The sequence below is a fragment of the Lolium rigidum genome, chromosome 2 (assembly GCF_022539505.1).
Source record: "Lolium rigidum isolate FL_2022 chromosome 2, APGP_CSIRO_Lrig_0.1, whole genome shotgun sequence".
In the NCBI taxonomy this organism is placed as follows: domain Eukaryota; kingdom Viridiplantae; phylum Streptophyta; class Magnoliopsida; order Poales; family Poaceae; genus Lolium; species Lolium rigidum.
The window spans coordinates 57,411,714-57,424,850 of record NC_061509.1 but is presented as its reverse complement, the minus strand read 5'-3'; positions in this window follow the sequence as shown (position 1 = coordinate 57,424,850).

The window sequence follows — 13,137 nt, the reverse complement described above, 5'->3', positions numbered from 1 at the left end:
CAAGGAGAGCGAGTGCGGAACACGCGCGGTGCGACGTGTCCGTGCGCGACGTCACGGAGGGGCAAAATTGGAAACTCCAAAAAACTTGTAACGTGGAAAAGTTTGGCCGTGGAATCCTAAACGTCTTAGTATTAAAAAACGGAGGGAGTAACATTTAGACTTCACCCATGTCCTCAAGAATTAAACGAACTACTCACGAGACATCATATGGAATACAATCATAGGTGATATGATGATGAATAACAATCTGAACATAAACCTTGGTTCAATGGTTTCACTCAATAGCATCAATAACAAATAGAAAGTAACACCGGGAGAGTTTCCCCTATCAAACAATCAAGATCCAACCCAAATTGTTACAGCGGTGACGAGGTGCAGCGGTGGTGATGGCGGTGTAGACGGTGGAGATGATGATGATGATGATGGAGATGATGTCCAGCTCGATGATGATGGCGATGGCGTCGATTTCCCCCTCCGGGAGGGAATTTCCCCGGCGGATTCCTGCCCGCCGGAGAGCTCCCTCTGTGGCTTAGGTCTTCGGGACGAAGGAGTACGCGAAGAAAAGGAGGCGAGAGGGGCTGTGGGGCCCCCACACACCATGGTGGCGCGGCCAGGCCCTGGGCCGCGCCGCCATGTTGTCTGGGCCCACCTTGGGTCCAGCTGGCTCCCCCTTCTGGCTTCCTTCGTCATCTGGAAAAATAGGAATTTACGTGTAATTTCCTTCCACGGTTGATCTTCCGAAATATTGCGTTCTGACGGTGCTTTTTCCAGCAGAATCCTGGCTCCAGTGCTTGATCCTTCAATAATGATGAAACATGCAAAATAGATGAAATAACATAAGTATTGTGTCCCAATATGAAATATATCAATGAATAACAGCAAATTATGATATAAAATAGTGATGCAAATTGGACGTATCAACTCCCCCCAAGCTTAGACCTCGCTTGTCCCCAAGATATTCTAGTAAACATTCTCTTCATATAACTCAACTGAGCTCGATGAACAAGACCACATGTTTATGGAGTGAAGAGTCGATAAATAAAATACGAACAAGAAGCATCATATTGATTCACACAAGATATTCTAGTAAACATTCTCTTCATATAACTCAACTTGAAATAAGTAAAGAAAAATCACAAGTAAAGGTGCATAGGAAATCATAAATGGTTATGGCAAACTTTGTTCTTGGTCAGAGAACTACTAACGGATTGCTCTTATTTAATAAGCAAGGCTTTCATATTAGAACTTATATAGCAGGGCTTTCATATTCAATCATAACAATCTCCTCATAATCATTGATAACTTCAAAGTCATATTCGTTCAGATAAAATGTGTGCTAAACAAGAAAGTATAAAAGACATAATTAGCTCAATCATAGCACAAATGGTTAGTTCACAACAACTCAATTGCTTGCTTGAGATAGAGGGAAATAGGTTTACTGACTCAACATAAAAGTAAAAGATAGGCCCTTCGCAGAGGGAAGCAGTGGATTAAATCATGTGCTAGAGCTTTTTAAGTTTTGAAATCATATAAAGAGCATAAAAGTAAGATTTTGAGCGGTGTTTGTTGTTGTCAACGAATGGTAGCGGGCACTCTAACCCCCTTGCCGAACGAACCTTCCAAGAGCGGCTCCCATGAGGGACTGCATCTCTACCAACAAGGTAGATCATCCCCCTTCTCTTTTGTTTACACATGTATTTTAGTTTTATTATGGATGACACTCCCCCAACCTTGGCTTTCTCAATCCATGGCTAACCGAATCCTCGGGTGCCTTCCATCATTCACATACCATGGAGGAGTGTCTATTGCAAAATTAAGTTGCTTACTGATAAATCAGGGCGAAACATGTGAAGAGAATTATTAATGAAAGTTATTAATTGGGGCTGGGAACCCCGTTGCCAGCTCTTATTGCAAAATTATTGGATAAGCGGATGTGCCACTAGTCCATTGGTGAAAGTCCGCCCAACAAGATTGAAAGATAAAACACCACATACTTCCTCATGAGCTATAAAACATTGACACAAATAAGGAGTAGTATAGTTTGAATTATTTGAAGGTAGCACATGAAGTATTTACTTGGAATGGCAGAAAATACCATGTAGTAGGTAGGTATGGTGGACACAATTGGCATAGGTTTGGTCTAGGGTTATGGATGTATGAGAAGCATTCCCTCTCAATACATGTCTTTGGCTAGCAAGGTTTGATAGCAAGCATAAAGGTTGAGGGAAACAAACAAATATACATATGATAGAACAATCATGCATCTTTCTCATAAGCACAAGCAATTTTAACTTCAGAATACTAAACTCATTAGCATAGAGATAATAGAGTAATATATCTAAATGTGTTTCTCTCTTCTATTTAAACATCGTAGGTGTTGTTGCTATTGACCAATGCTAAGTTTGCCAAAACCAAATAGATTTACTTGATGCTCCCAAAGTGATATCAATACTAATGTCAAGAGTAATCATATAATGAAGATTGCAAACTAAAATAAGGTGTGCAAAAAGTAAATGATAAGACTTCTCATTAATATTCCATAACGATAACTAACACCAACGGATACATAGATAACCAACTAAGAGAGATACTTCCACATTGCAAACTATTCCATATGATAACTTCCCTACTCATGATATGACGCTACTTGATAGTAAAAGATAAAGGTAGTGATGATGTGATACCGCGGCACTCCCCAAGCTTGGAACAAACCAAGGGGATGCCAATACCGATGATGAATTACTCCTTCGGTGGTGATGGTGATGGATTCTTCTCGACAAGCTTCTTAACAAGCTCCTTTAAATCTTCAATCTCCTAGGTGAGGTTGCGAATCAGTTCCGAGTTGTGCTCAACGCGGCTCATAATCATGTCAAGTGGTGAATCCCAACTCCTAGAGTTGTTTCCCCATCCTTCAGCTTCAGATTTCATGTCTCCTGCAATGTTAGAACGATATATATCCCAACCACTTGGCAACACTACCTTGGGGGTTCTTTCAGTTTGACGATCGTAGATTAGGTTGCGGAAAGGGCTGTAATTGCCCGGAGAAGATGTCCTTGGAGCCAAGTAATGATGTGGAACCGCTCCTCCGTAGCTGATTCGTGCACTCCTCTTGGTGTTGGATGGATTTGATATCACGCCAATGCTTGCAATGGTGGCACGCTGGTGTACTCGCGGAACTTCCTCCACTTCTTCCTCATCCTCACTCGCGTCTTCTTCCTTCAGTTCCGGGTCTTGAATATCTTCCTCCAAAGGTCCCTTGTCCTTGTTGTTGGAGACCATGGTGCTTCTAGATCAAAGCAAATCTGGCAGAAAACAGCTCGAAACAAAACACGACGAGAAAACGATATACGGACCTCCGGGGTCCGGGGGATTATATAGCAAATATTTTTACGATAAAAGGAAGGTTCCAGGCCGAAAACGAGTGGAAAAGGGACGACGAGGGGCTGTCCCCATAGGTCGGCGCGGCCAGGGTGGGGCCCGCGCCGGCGTATGGTGACGGGCCCTCGCGCGTCTTTTCCACTCCGTTTCGATTCCGTAATTTTTCATATTTTCCAAAAACAGCAGAAATATTGTTCGGAAAGTAAATCGCGGACTTTTTATTACCCGTACCGTTACCTATTCAAAGTCGAGTTACGGCGGACTGTCAATTTGTCCTTTGATGAAAGCCTCCGGTGTTTCCACTTGAATAATATCAAGATCAACATTATAAGAATCACCCGAGATATAATGCTTGAGTCTTTGTCCATTCACCACTTGCGTAGCATTGCCTTGGAGAGAGCTAATTTTAATTGCTCCCTGAACGATACACCTCCTCAACAACATATGGTCCTTCCCATTTCGAGAGTAATTTCCCCGCAAAGAATCTGAGACGAGACCGATACAATAGGACTTTATCCCCAATATTAAACTCTCTTTTGATGATCCTTCTATCATGCCACTTCTTAACTTTTTCTTTAAAGAGTTTAGCATTTTCATAGGCTTCACTTCTCCATTCATCTAGAGAACTTAATTGCAACAACCTCTTATTACCGGCTAGTTTCGGATCTTTATTTAGTTCTCTAATGTACCCAATAAGCTTTGTGCTCTAGTTCCAGAGGTAAATGACAAGATTTTCCATAAACCATTTTATAAGGTGACATTCCCATGGGGTTTTTATAAGCAGTTCTATAAGCCCATAGTGCTTCCTTCAATTTGCTAGCCCAATTCTTTCTAGATTTATTAACGGTCTTTCCCAAAATAGATTTAATTTCTCTATTTGATAATTCTACTTGACCACTAGTTTGAGGGTGATAAGCGGAAGCAATTCTATGATTAATACCATACTTAGCAAGAGTTTTTTCTAAAACCTCCATGAATAAAATGAGAACCTCCATCAGTCATAATATATCTAGGTACTCCAAATCTAGGAAAAATAATATCTAAAAGCATTTTTAAAGAGGTCTCACCATCAGCACTTTTTGTGGGTATAGCTTCTACCCATTTAGTAACATAATCAACGGCGACAAGTATATGAGTGTTACCTTCTGAAGAAGGGAAAGGACCCATGAAGTCGAATCCCCAACAATCGAATGGTTCAATAACCAGAGTATAATTCATAGGCATTTCATTGCGTCTAGAGATATTACCAACTCTTTGACATTCATCACAAGATAAGATAAACTTCCTTGCATCTTTGAAAAGTGTTGGCCAATAAAAACCTGATTGTAGAACTTTTTGCGCGGTTCTATCTCCAGCATGATGTCCTCCATAAACACTACCATGACATTTACTCAATATCTCCTGTTGTTCATATTCAGGAACACATCTTCGCATAATACCATCTACTCCTTCTTTATATAAGTGTGGGTCATCCCAAAAATAATGCCTCAAGTCATAAAAGAATTTCCTCCTTTGCTGAGCTGAAAAGGTTGGAGGCAAATACTTCGAAACAATAAAGTTAGCATAATCGGCATACCAAGGGCTCTCTCGCGAGCTCACCTTTATTACAGCCAATTGTTCATTTGGAAAACTATCATTAACGAGAACAGGATCATAAGCAATATTTTCCAATCTAGACAAATTATCAAGCAACGGGATTATCAGCACCTTTCCTATCTATAATATGTAAATCAAATTCTTGCAAAAGAAGTACCCATCTAATAAGCCTTGGCTTAGCATCTTTCTTTGTCATAAGGTATCTAATTGCAGCATGATCAGTATGAATCGTAACTTTTGAATCAACAATATAGGATCTAAACTTGTCACAAGCAAAGACTACAGCTAACAATTCCTTTTCAGTTGTAGCATAATTTCTTTGCGCAGCATCAAGAGTCTTACTAGCTTAATGAATAACATTTAATTTTTTATCTACTCGCTGTCCAAGAACAGCGCCTACAGCAAAATCACTAGCATCACACATAATTTCAAAAGGCAAATTCCAATCAGGAGGTTCAACTACGGGAGCAGCTTGTTAAGGCTTTCTTTAGAGTTTCAAAAGCTTCCTTACCATCATCATCAAAAACAAAAGGTACATCTTTTTGAAGAAGATTAGTAAGAGGCTTTGAAATTTTAGAGAAATCTTTAATGAATCTCCTATAAAAACCCAGCATGACCAAGAACACTACGAATACCTTTAACATCCCTCGGATAGGGCATCTTCTCAATTGCTTCAACTTTAGCTCTATCAACTTCAATACCTCTCTCGGAAATTTTATGTCCTAATACAATTCCTTCATTAACCATAAAGTGGCATTTCTCCCAATTAAGAACAAGGTTAGTTTCTTCACATCTTCGCAACACTTTATCGAGGTTTCGCAAGCAATTATCAAAAGAATTCCCATAGACGGAAAAATCATCCATGAACACCTCTACAATACTTTCGCAAAAGCCATGAAAAATAGCAGACATGCATCTTTGAAAAGTAGCAGGAGCATTACATAAACCAAAAGGCATACGCCTATAAGCATAAGTTCCATAAGGACAAGTAAACGTGGTTTTCTCTTGATCTTTAGCTTTAACGACAATTTGTGAAAATCCGTAATAACCATCAAGAAAACAAAAGTGAGTATTTTTAGATAACCTTTCTAGCATTTGATCAATAAATGGTAAAGGGTAATGATCTTTCTTAGTAACTTTATTAACTTTTCGAAAATCAATGCACATTCTATACCCTACAACTACTCTTTGAGGGATGAGCTCATCATTATCATTAGGCACAACGAGTCATTCCTCCTTTCTTAGGAACACAATGCACATGACTAACCCATCTACTATCAGGCAATAGGATATATAATACCGGCTTCAAGAAGTTTTAATACATCATTCCTTACCACCTCTTTCATCTTCGGAATTAGACGACGTCGATGTTCAACAACGAGGCTTTGCATCATCTTCCATATTAATAGCATGTTGGCAAATAGAAGGAGAAATCCCTTTCAAATCATCAAGAGTGTAGCCAATAGCTCCTCGATGTTTCTTCAATATTTCCAATAACCTTTCTTCCTCAATCTCTCGAAAGCTTAGAACTAATAATAACGGGATATATTTTCTTATCATCAATATGAGCATATTTAAGATTATCGGGTAAAGGCTTTAAATCGAAAACGGGATCTTCCTTTGGTGGCGGTGTTGTACCCAAATCTTCCACCGGTAAATCATGCTTGAGAATAGGTTGGCGAAGAAAAATTTCCTCAAGCTCATCTCTTTCTTTCCTAAAAGCTTCCCTTTCGCTATTCTCCAAATGTTGCTGCAAAGGATTATTAGGAACAAGAACAATAGATGCACACTGCTCCATTTTAAAATCATCACTAGGCAAATCAGCTTTATAAGGAATTTTGGTAAATTTAGAGAAGTTAAACTCATAAGATTCACCAGCAAATTTAGTCAAAATTTTCTCTTTCTTGCAATCTATAATAGCTCCACAAGTATTTAGAAAATGTCTACCAAAAGTGATAGGACAATGATCACTAGCAGCAGAACCAAGTACCAAAAAGTCAGCGGGATATTTAATCTTACCACATAGAACTTCCACATCTCGAACAATACCAATTGGAGAAATAGTTTCTCTATTAGCCAGCTGAATAACCACATCAATATCTTCAAGTTCACAAGAATCAATTTCGTGCATAATCTCCGTGTAAAGCTCATAAGGAATAGCACTAACACTTGCACCAATATCACATAAACCATAATAGCAATGATCACCAATTCTAACGAGATAACATAGGAACACTAACTTGTTTGGGTTTATTAGGATGTGAAACAATATTAGAAGCATCTTCACGTGAAAATAATATGACCATCCTCCACATTTTCAGTCACAAGATCTTTAACTATTGCAACAGCAGGTTCAACTTTAATTTGTTCTTCAGGTTCTTTAGGTTTCTTTTCACTTTTATTAACCGCACTAGATATGACAGAGTACTCTTTCATTTTAGCAGGGAAAGGAGTTTTTTCAATGTAAGCTTCAGGAATAATATGATCAACAGTTTCAATCACTACACATTTATTTACAGATGAATCAATTTTATCTTTATACGGTTCATGATACTTATCAAAATTCTTCTTAGGCAATTCATAATGAGAGGCAAAAGCTTTGTAAAGATTTGCAACAACTTGGGAATCAAGACCATATGTAGCACTCATATTACGAAATTTATTAGTATCCATAAAAGCTTCAATGCATTTATAATCATAAATTATACCTGATTCTCTATCCTTGTCGTTCTCCCATCCTTCAGTATTCTCCTGGATCCAATCAAGAAGGTCCCTTTTAAACTCTTCTTTGTTGCGTGTAAATGATCCAGAACAAGAAGTATCCAGCAAGGTCTTGTCTTGAAAAGAAAGTCTTGCATAGAAATTATCAATAATAACATTACCAGGAAGCTCATGAATGGGGCATTTGAGCATTAAAGACTTCAATCTCCCCAAGCTTGGGCAATACTCTCTCCATCATGAGGCCAGAAATTATATATGCGGTTCCGATCTTTGTGAATTTCACTTGGAGGATAAAATTTGGAATAAAATAAAGGCACAATGTCCTCCCAATCAAGAGAATCACCATTCTTCGAGCAATTTATACCGGTGCGCCGCTTTACCGGTACAACGATATAGTGAATAGTTTCTTTTTAACTTCATTCATAGCAATACCCGCACATTTGAATAACCCGCATAATTCATGCAAAAACGAGTAAATGATCACCAGGATGAACGAGTTCCATCCCCTTCATAGCGGTTATCCATAACACGTTCAATAATTTTCATAGGTATTTTATATGGTATCACTTCCTCACCTGGCGCTTCATCCACTACCGTTGCAGTAGTAGTAGATTTCCCAAATAGAAATTGAAGAGAAGATCTCTCCATAATGACTTATAGCAACGATGCGAAATTAAATCAGCACAAACAGTAAAGGTTTTCCTTACCAATTCCACTTACCAATAGCGCTTCACTCCCCGGCAACGGCGCCAGAAAATAGTCTTGATGACCCACAAGTATAGGGGTGTATCGTAGTATCTTCGATAAGTAAGAATGTCGATCCCAACGAGGAGCGAGAAGGTGTTGATAGCGAGTTTCGATGAAGGATTCACTGTAAATGCTCACAAACAAGTATTCAAGGGGTTTTGATGTAATAGATGAATAAAGTACGAGTAAGTAAAATGCGAGAGAAATAATTGCAGCGAGTGGCCCAATCCTTTTTAGCACAAAGGACAAGCTGGTTTGTTTACTTATAATGACCAAGCGTTCTTGAGGACACACGGGGATTTTAGTCTAGTGCTTTCGCTTCATGTAGCTAAATAATCTTCATTGTTTTGATAAGTGTTGTGTGGGTGAACCTATGCTAATGCACCGCCCTTCCTAGGACTAATACATACTTGTGATTATACCCCTTGCAAGCATCCGCAACTACAAGAAAGTAATTAAGATAAATCTAACCACGGCCTTAAACTGCGAGATCCCGCGATCCCTCTTGCATCGATATACTAACGGGGGCTCGGGTTTCTGTCACTCCGGCAACCCCGCAATTAGCAACCGAATACAAGATGCACTCCCCTAGGCCCATAAATGGTGAAGTGTCGTGTAGTCGACGTTCACACGACACCACTAGAAGAATGACACCACAACTTAAGTATCATAACATTGAATATTACTCAACCATAATTCACTACTAACATTTAGACTTCACCCATGTCCTCAAGAACTAAACGAACTACTCACGAGACATCATATGGAATACAATCAGAGGTGATATGATGATGAATAACAATCTGAACATAAACCTTGGTTCAATGGTTTCACTCAATAGCATCAATAACAAATAGAAAGTAACACCGGGAGAGTTTCCCCTATCAAACAATCAAGATCCAACCCAAATTGTTACAGCGGTGACGAGGTGCAGCGGTGGTGATGGCGGTGTAGATGATGGAGATGATGATGATGATGATGGAGATGATGTCCAGCTCGATGATGATGGCGATGGCGTCGATTTCCCCCTCCGGGAGGGAATTTCCCGGCGGATTCACCGCCCGCCGGAGAGCTCTTTTCTCTCCGGTGTTCTCCGCCCCGCGAGGCGGGCTGTAACTCTTCGTGAGGTACCCTCCGTGGCTTAGGTCTTCGGGACGAAGGAGTACGCGAAGAAAAGGAGGCGAGAGGGGCTGTGGGGCCCCCACACACCATGGTGGCGCGGCCGGAGCCCCGGGCCGCGCCGCCATGTTGTCCGGGCCCACCTTGGGTCCAGCTGGCTCCCCTTCCGGCTTCCTTCGTCATCTGGAAAAATAGGAATTTACGTGTAATTTCCTTCCACGGTTGATCTTCCGAAATATTGCGTTCGACGGTGCTTTTTCCGGCGAGAATCCCGGCTCCAGTGCTTGATCCTCCAATAATGATGAAACATGCAAAATAGATGAAATAACATAAGTATTGTGTCCCAATATGAAATATATCAATGAATAACAGCAAATTATGATATAAAATAGTGATGCAAATTGGACATATCAGTCACCCCTCTTCTGTTTGTTTTTTGAAGAAACAACGGAAGGGATAGACTCGGTTGATTCGGAGGCCTCGGATTCAACTTCTTTTTCCAAGCGAGCCGTGGATTTCTGAGAAACCACGGCTTCACTCTCAGGTTGAGAAGGAACCTGGGTGTCGTCGGCGACGATTGCTCGCTCGTCGACCTCCCCTCCTTCGGGAAGGGGAGGAAGCGATGATGCAGTTTGGTGATTCTACACAAGATACAGATGCGTCGACAATAAATCATGTCAAGGTACAGCAGAAAATAAGTCGACAAAAGTGCAAAGCGCAATAACAGTCAAAAAGGGTGAATAACAAAAATTAGATGAAAAAACATATATTACATGGGGGAGAGCGTTGGTGCTGCTGAACGGTTCAACGCGACAAGATGATGGAATAGTGTCCTTCTTGCTCAGCGATGACATCTTTCGGATGAGCCTTTCCAAGTCTTTTATCGACAAGTCCTTGGAAAAACGATCCACGTCTTTTGCGCCAGCATACATCCAGAGAGAGGGTTCTTGCGAGCTTGAAGAGGCTGCACCCTAATTCTCAGGAAGTATGCAGTTATCTGAATGCCCGACAGCTCTTTGCCGTGGGTATTCTGGAGTTCATGAATACGCTTTATAAGGGCATCAGTCGCCGTTTTTTCTTCATCAGAGGCTTCCGCGTCCCATGAACGGCGGCGGACGATTTTTTCGCCACCATCAAAAGGAGCGACATTGTATTCCCGATGATCATTGTGCGCCTTCTGGACATAAAGCCATCTTTTTTGCCACCCTTGAACAGAGTCGGGGAATTTGACATCGAAATATTCGACATCTAGGCGGACGCATATAACTACACCACCTACATTATAGGCAGTGGTGTGGGAGCTGTTGCGGCGGACAAGAAATATGCGTTTCCACAGGCCCCAGTTGGGAGGGGTCCCGAGAAAGCTTTCGCAGAGGGTGATGAAGATGGCGATGTGAAGGATGGAGTTAGGGGTGAGATGATGGAGTTGCAGAACGTAAACGAAGAGCAATCCACGAAGAAATTCATGGATTAGAGTAGCTAGGCCACGGATGAGATGGTCGACGAAAGTTACCCGGTATCCAATGCGTGGCGTGGGGTAGCTCTCGTCGCCAGGGAAGATAAGCGTGTTCTCCTTCTTCATGAACCCAAGCTTCTTGAGCAGGTTCACATCTTGATTTGAGATCCTAGATCTCTCCCACTCAGAGGATTGCATGCCTTCTGTCGCCATGGAGGAGGTGTGCTTGGTGAGCTTAGTACGGTGCGGCATTAAGTGGAGCTGGTTGCAGAAAGGCAGTAGGCACGGGCGCACGAGCGTATTTGGCAATGGGGAATTTGGAGAGAGAGAAGCAGAGGTGCGGCGCAGCGAAGGGGAGAACGGAGGAAGAAGAAGGTCTTTTATAGTCAAATTTGCAAGTTGACGCACTGTTGGATGCTGTGTGAATGGGCTTGATGATTTACACGTGGATCAAGGGGTAAAAACGTATTTTTACTGTGATGGAACCGAACAGGCGCTACAGTGCGTGTGGCAGAAAAAGTGGAGGACGTGTGTCTCCCACTTGCGTAACGTGTCAACGTGCCACAGATTTCGGGCCCGCAGGTCAACGAAGGGACAGCTCTCGCGTCTTCCCGATACAGTGGTCGTGGCTATCGTCAGCACTGATGTCACTCTATCAAATGGGAAAATCTCGGCATTGATAATTTGAAAATTGGCGACAATAGAAGACGACTGATAATCTCGAGAGCCTTTGACCAAATACAAGTTTTTGTTCAAGTGCTCGGGGGCTACTTTATAAAGAAGTTTCGATAAGGTTGATGAAGATGATTTAGAAGGGTTTGATTCTAAATATTGCGGTAGAGACAAATTGGAGCCTACAGTCAAGTATAAATCCTCGACTGTAGCCTCGGGGGCTACTCCCATCGGGAGCGCTGTTCGCGCACCCGGTAAATATGAACAGAAGCTTGAGATATAACAGTATAGTGGCTAAGATACTACAAAGGTGAGCCTACAACCAAGTACAAGCACTTGGCTGTAGCCTCGGGGGCTACTCCCATCGGGAACGCTGTTCACGTGCCCGATGAAATATAATCAGTACTGATGAGTATATTTCGAGTTATCAAAATAACTCTTCATATACTCCCATCGGGAGGATAAGTTAAAAGCAATATAAGTCATCCGTTGACTCGAAAAAATGTGCTATTCCAGCAGCCGGAAAAAGCACTCGACAATATATTCTCAGAGCGCCTAAGTCGCGAAATAATCTCTGAATGCCGCAAAATTCTGCGAAGGTAAGTCCCCGGGATCCGTCCTGTGCGGCGTGGCACCGCCTCTGACGGCGCTTTGCTACTTTTTTCCGTATCAACAGATACGAAGAAAAATCCTAACGGACGCGTTAGGTACCCGATAAAACATGACTGGAATTCGGCATCTGGTAAGACCTTAAGCGGCACATTTCGAATTACACCAGTATCCCGAGATCATGTCCAGGGACGTGATCTTGAAGTAGGTTTTGGTGGATTGCTACGAGAGCAGTTAACTGGTACCTGATCTATCAGACGAACCAGCCCCAATTACCGTTATCCCTGTACAATATATAAATCCTTTGAAAAGATTATTTGTCGAGTTGAAGAACTCATATGCAGATTGTAAAGATGGAGATTTTCCCTGACTCTTCGATTCAAGAAAAATCTCGGGGGCTACTGACATAGGCATCCCCAATGGGCCTGCCAAAGATGGTACCCGAGGTTTACTGAAGGCCCACGACCCGAAGTTTTACAAATCCCAGAGGCCCAGTCGGAAAATAGTTTGGAAAGATAGGATTGTATTAGGAATATTAACTTGTAACTATAGAGAGACGGGTCTGAAACCCTCCCGAACTCTGTAACTTGTGTATTATGCAACCCTCGGCTCCGCCTCCTATGTAAGGGGGAGTCGAGGGACAAAGAGAGATCGATTCATTGTTTCCACGCAACCCTAGTTTTCATAGCAGTCGAGTACTTTTCCGTCTGAAACCTTCGAGATCTACTTGCCCTCTACTTCCAACTAAACCCTAGTCTACAACCCGTAGGCATTGATAAGTTAATCCCTTATCACTATGCTCGTCCTCGAGCATAAATGTGATAAAACTAACATGAATT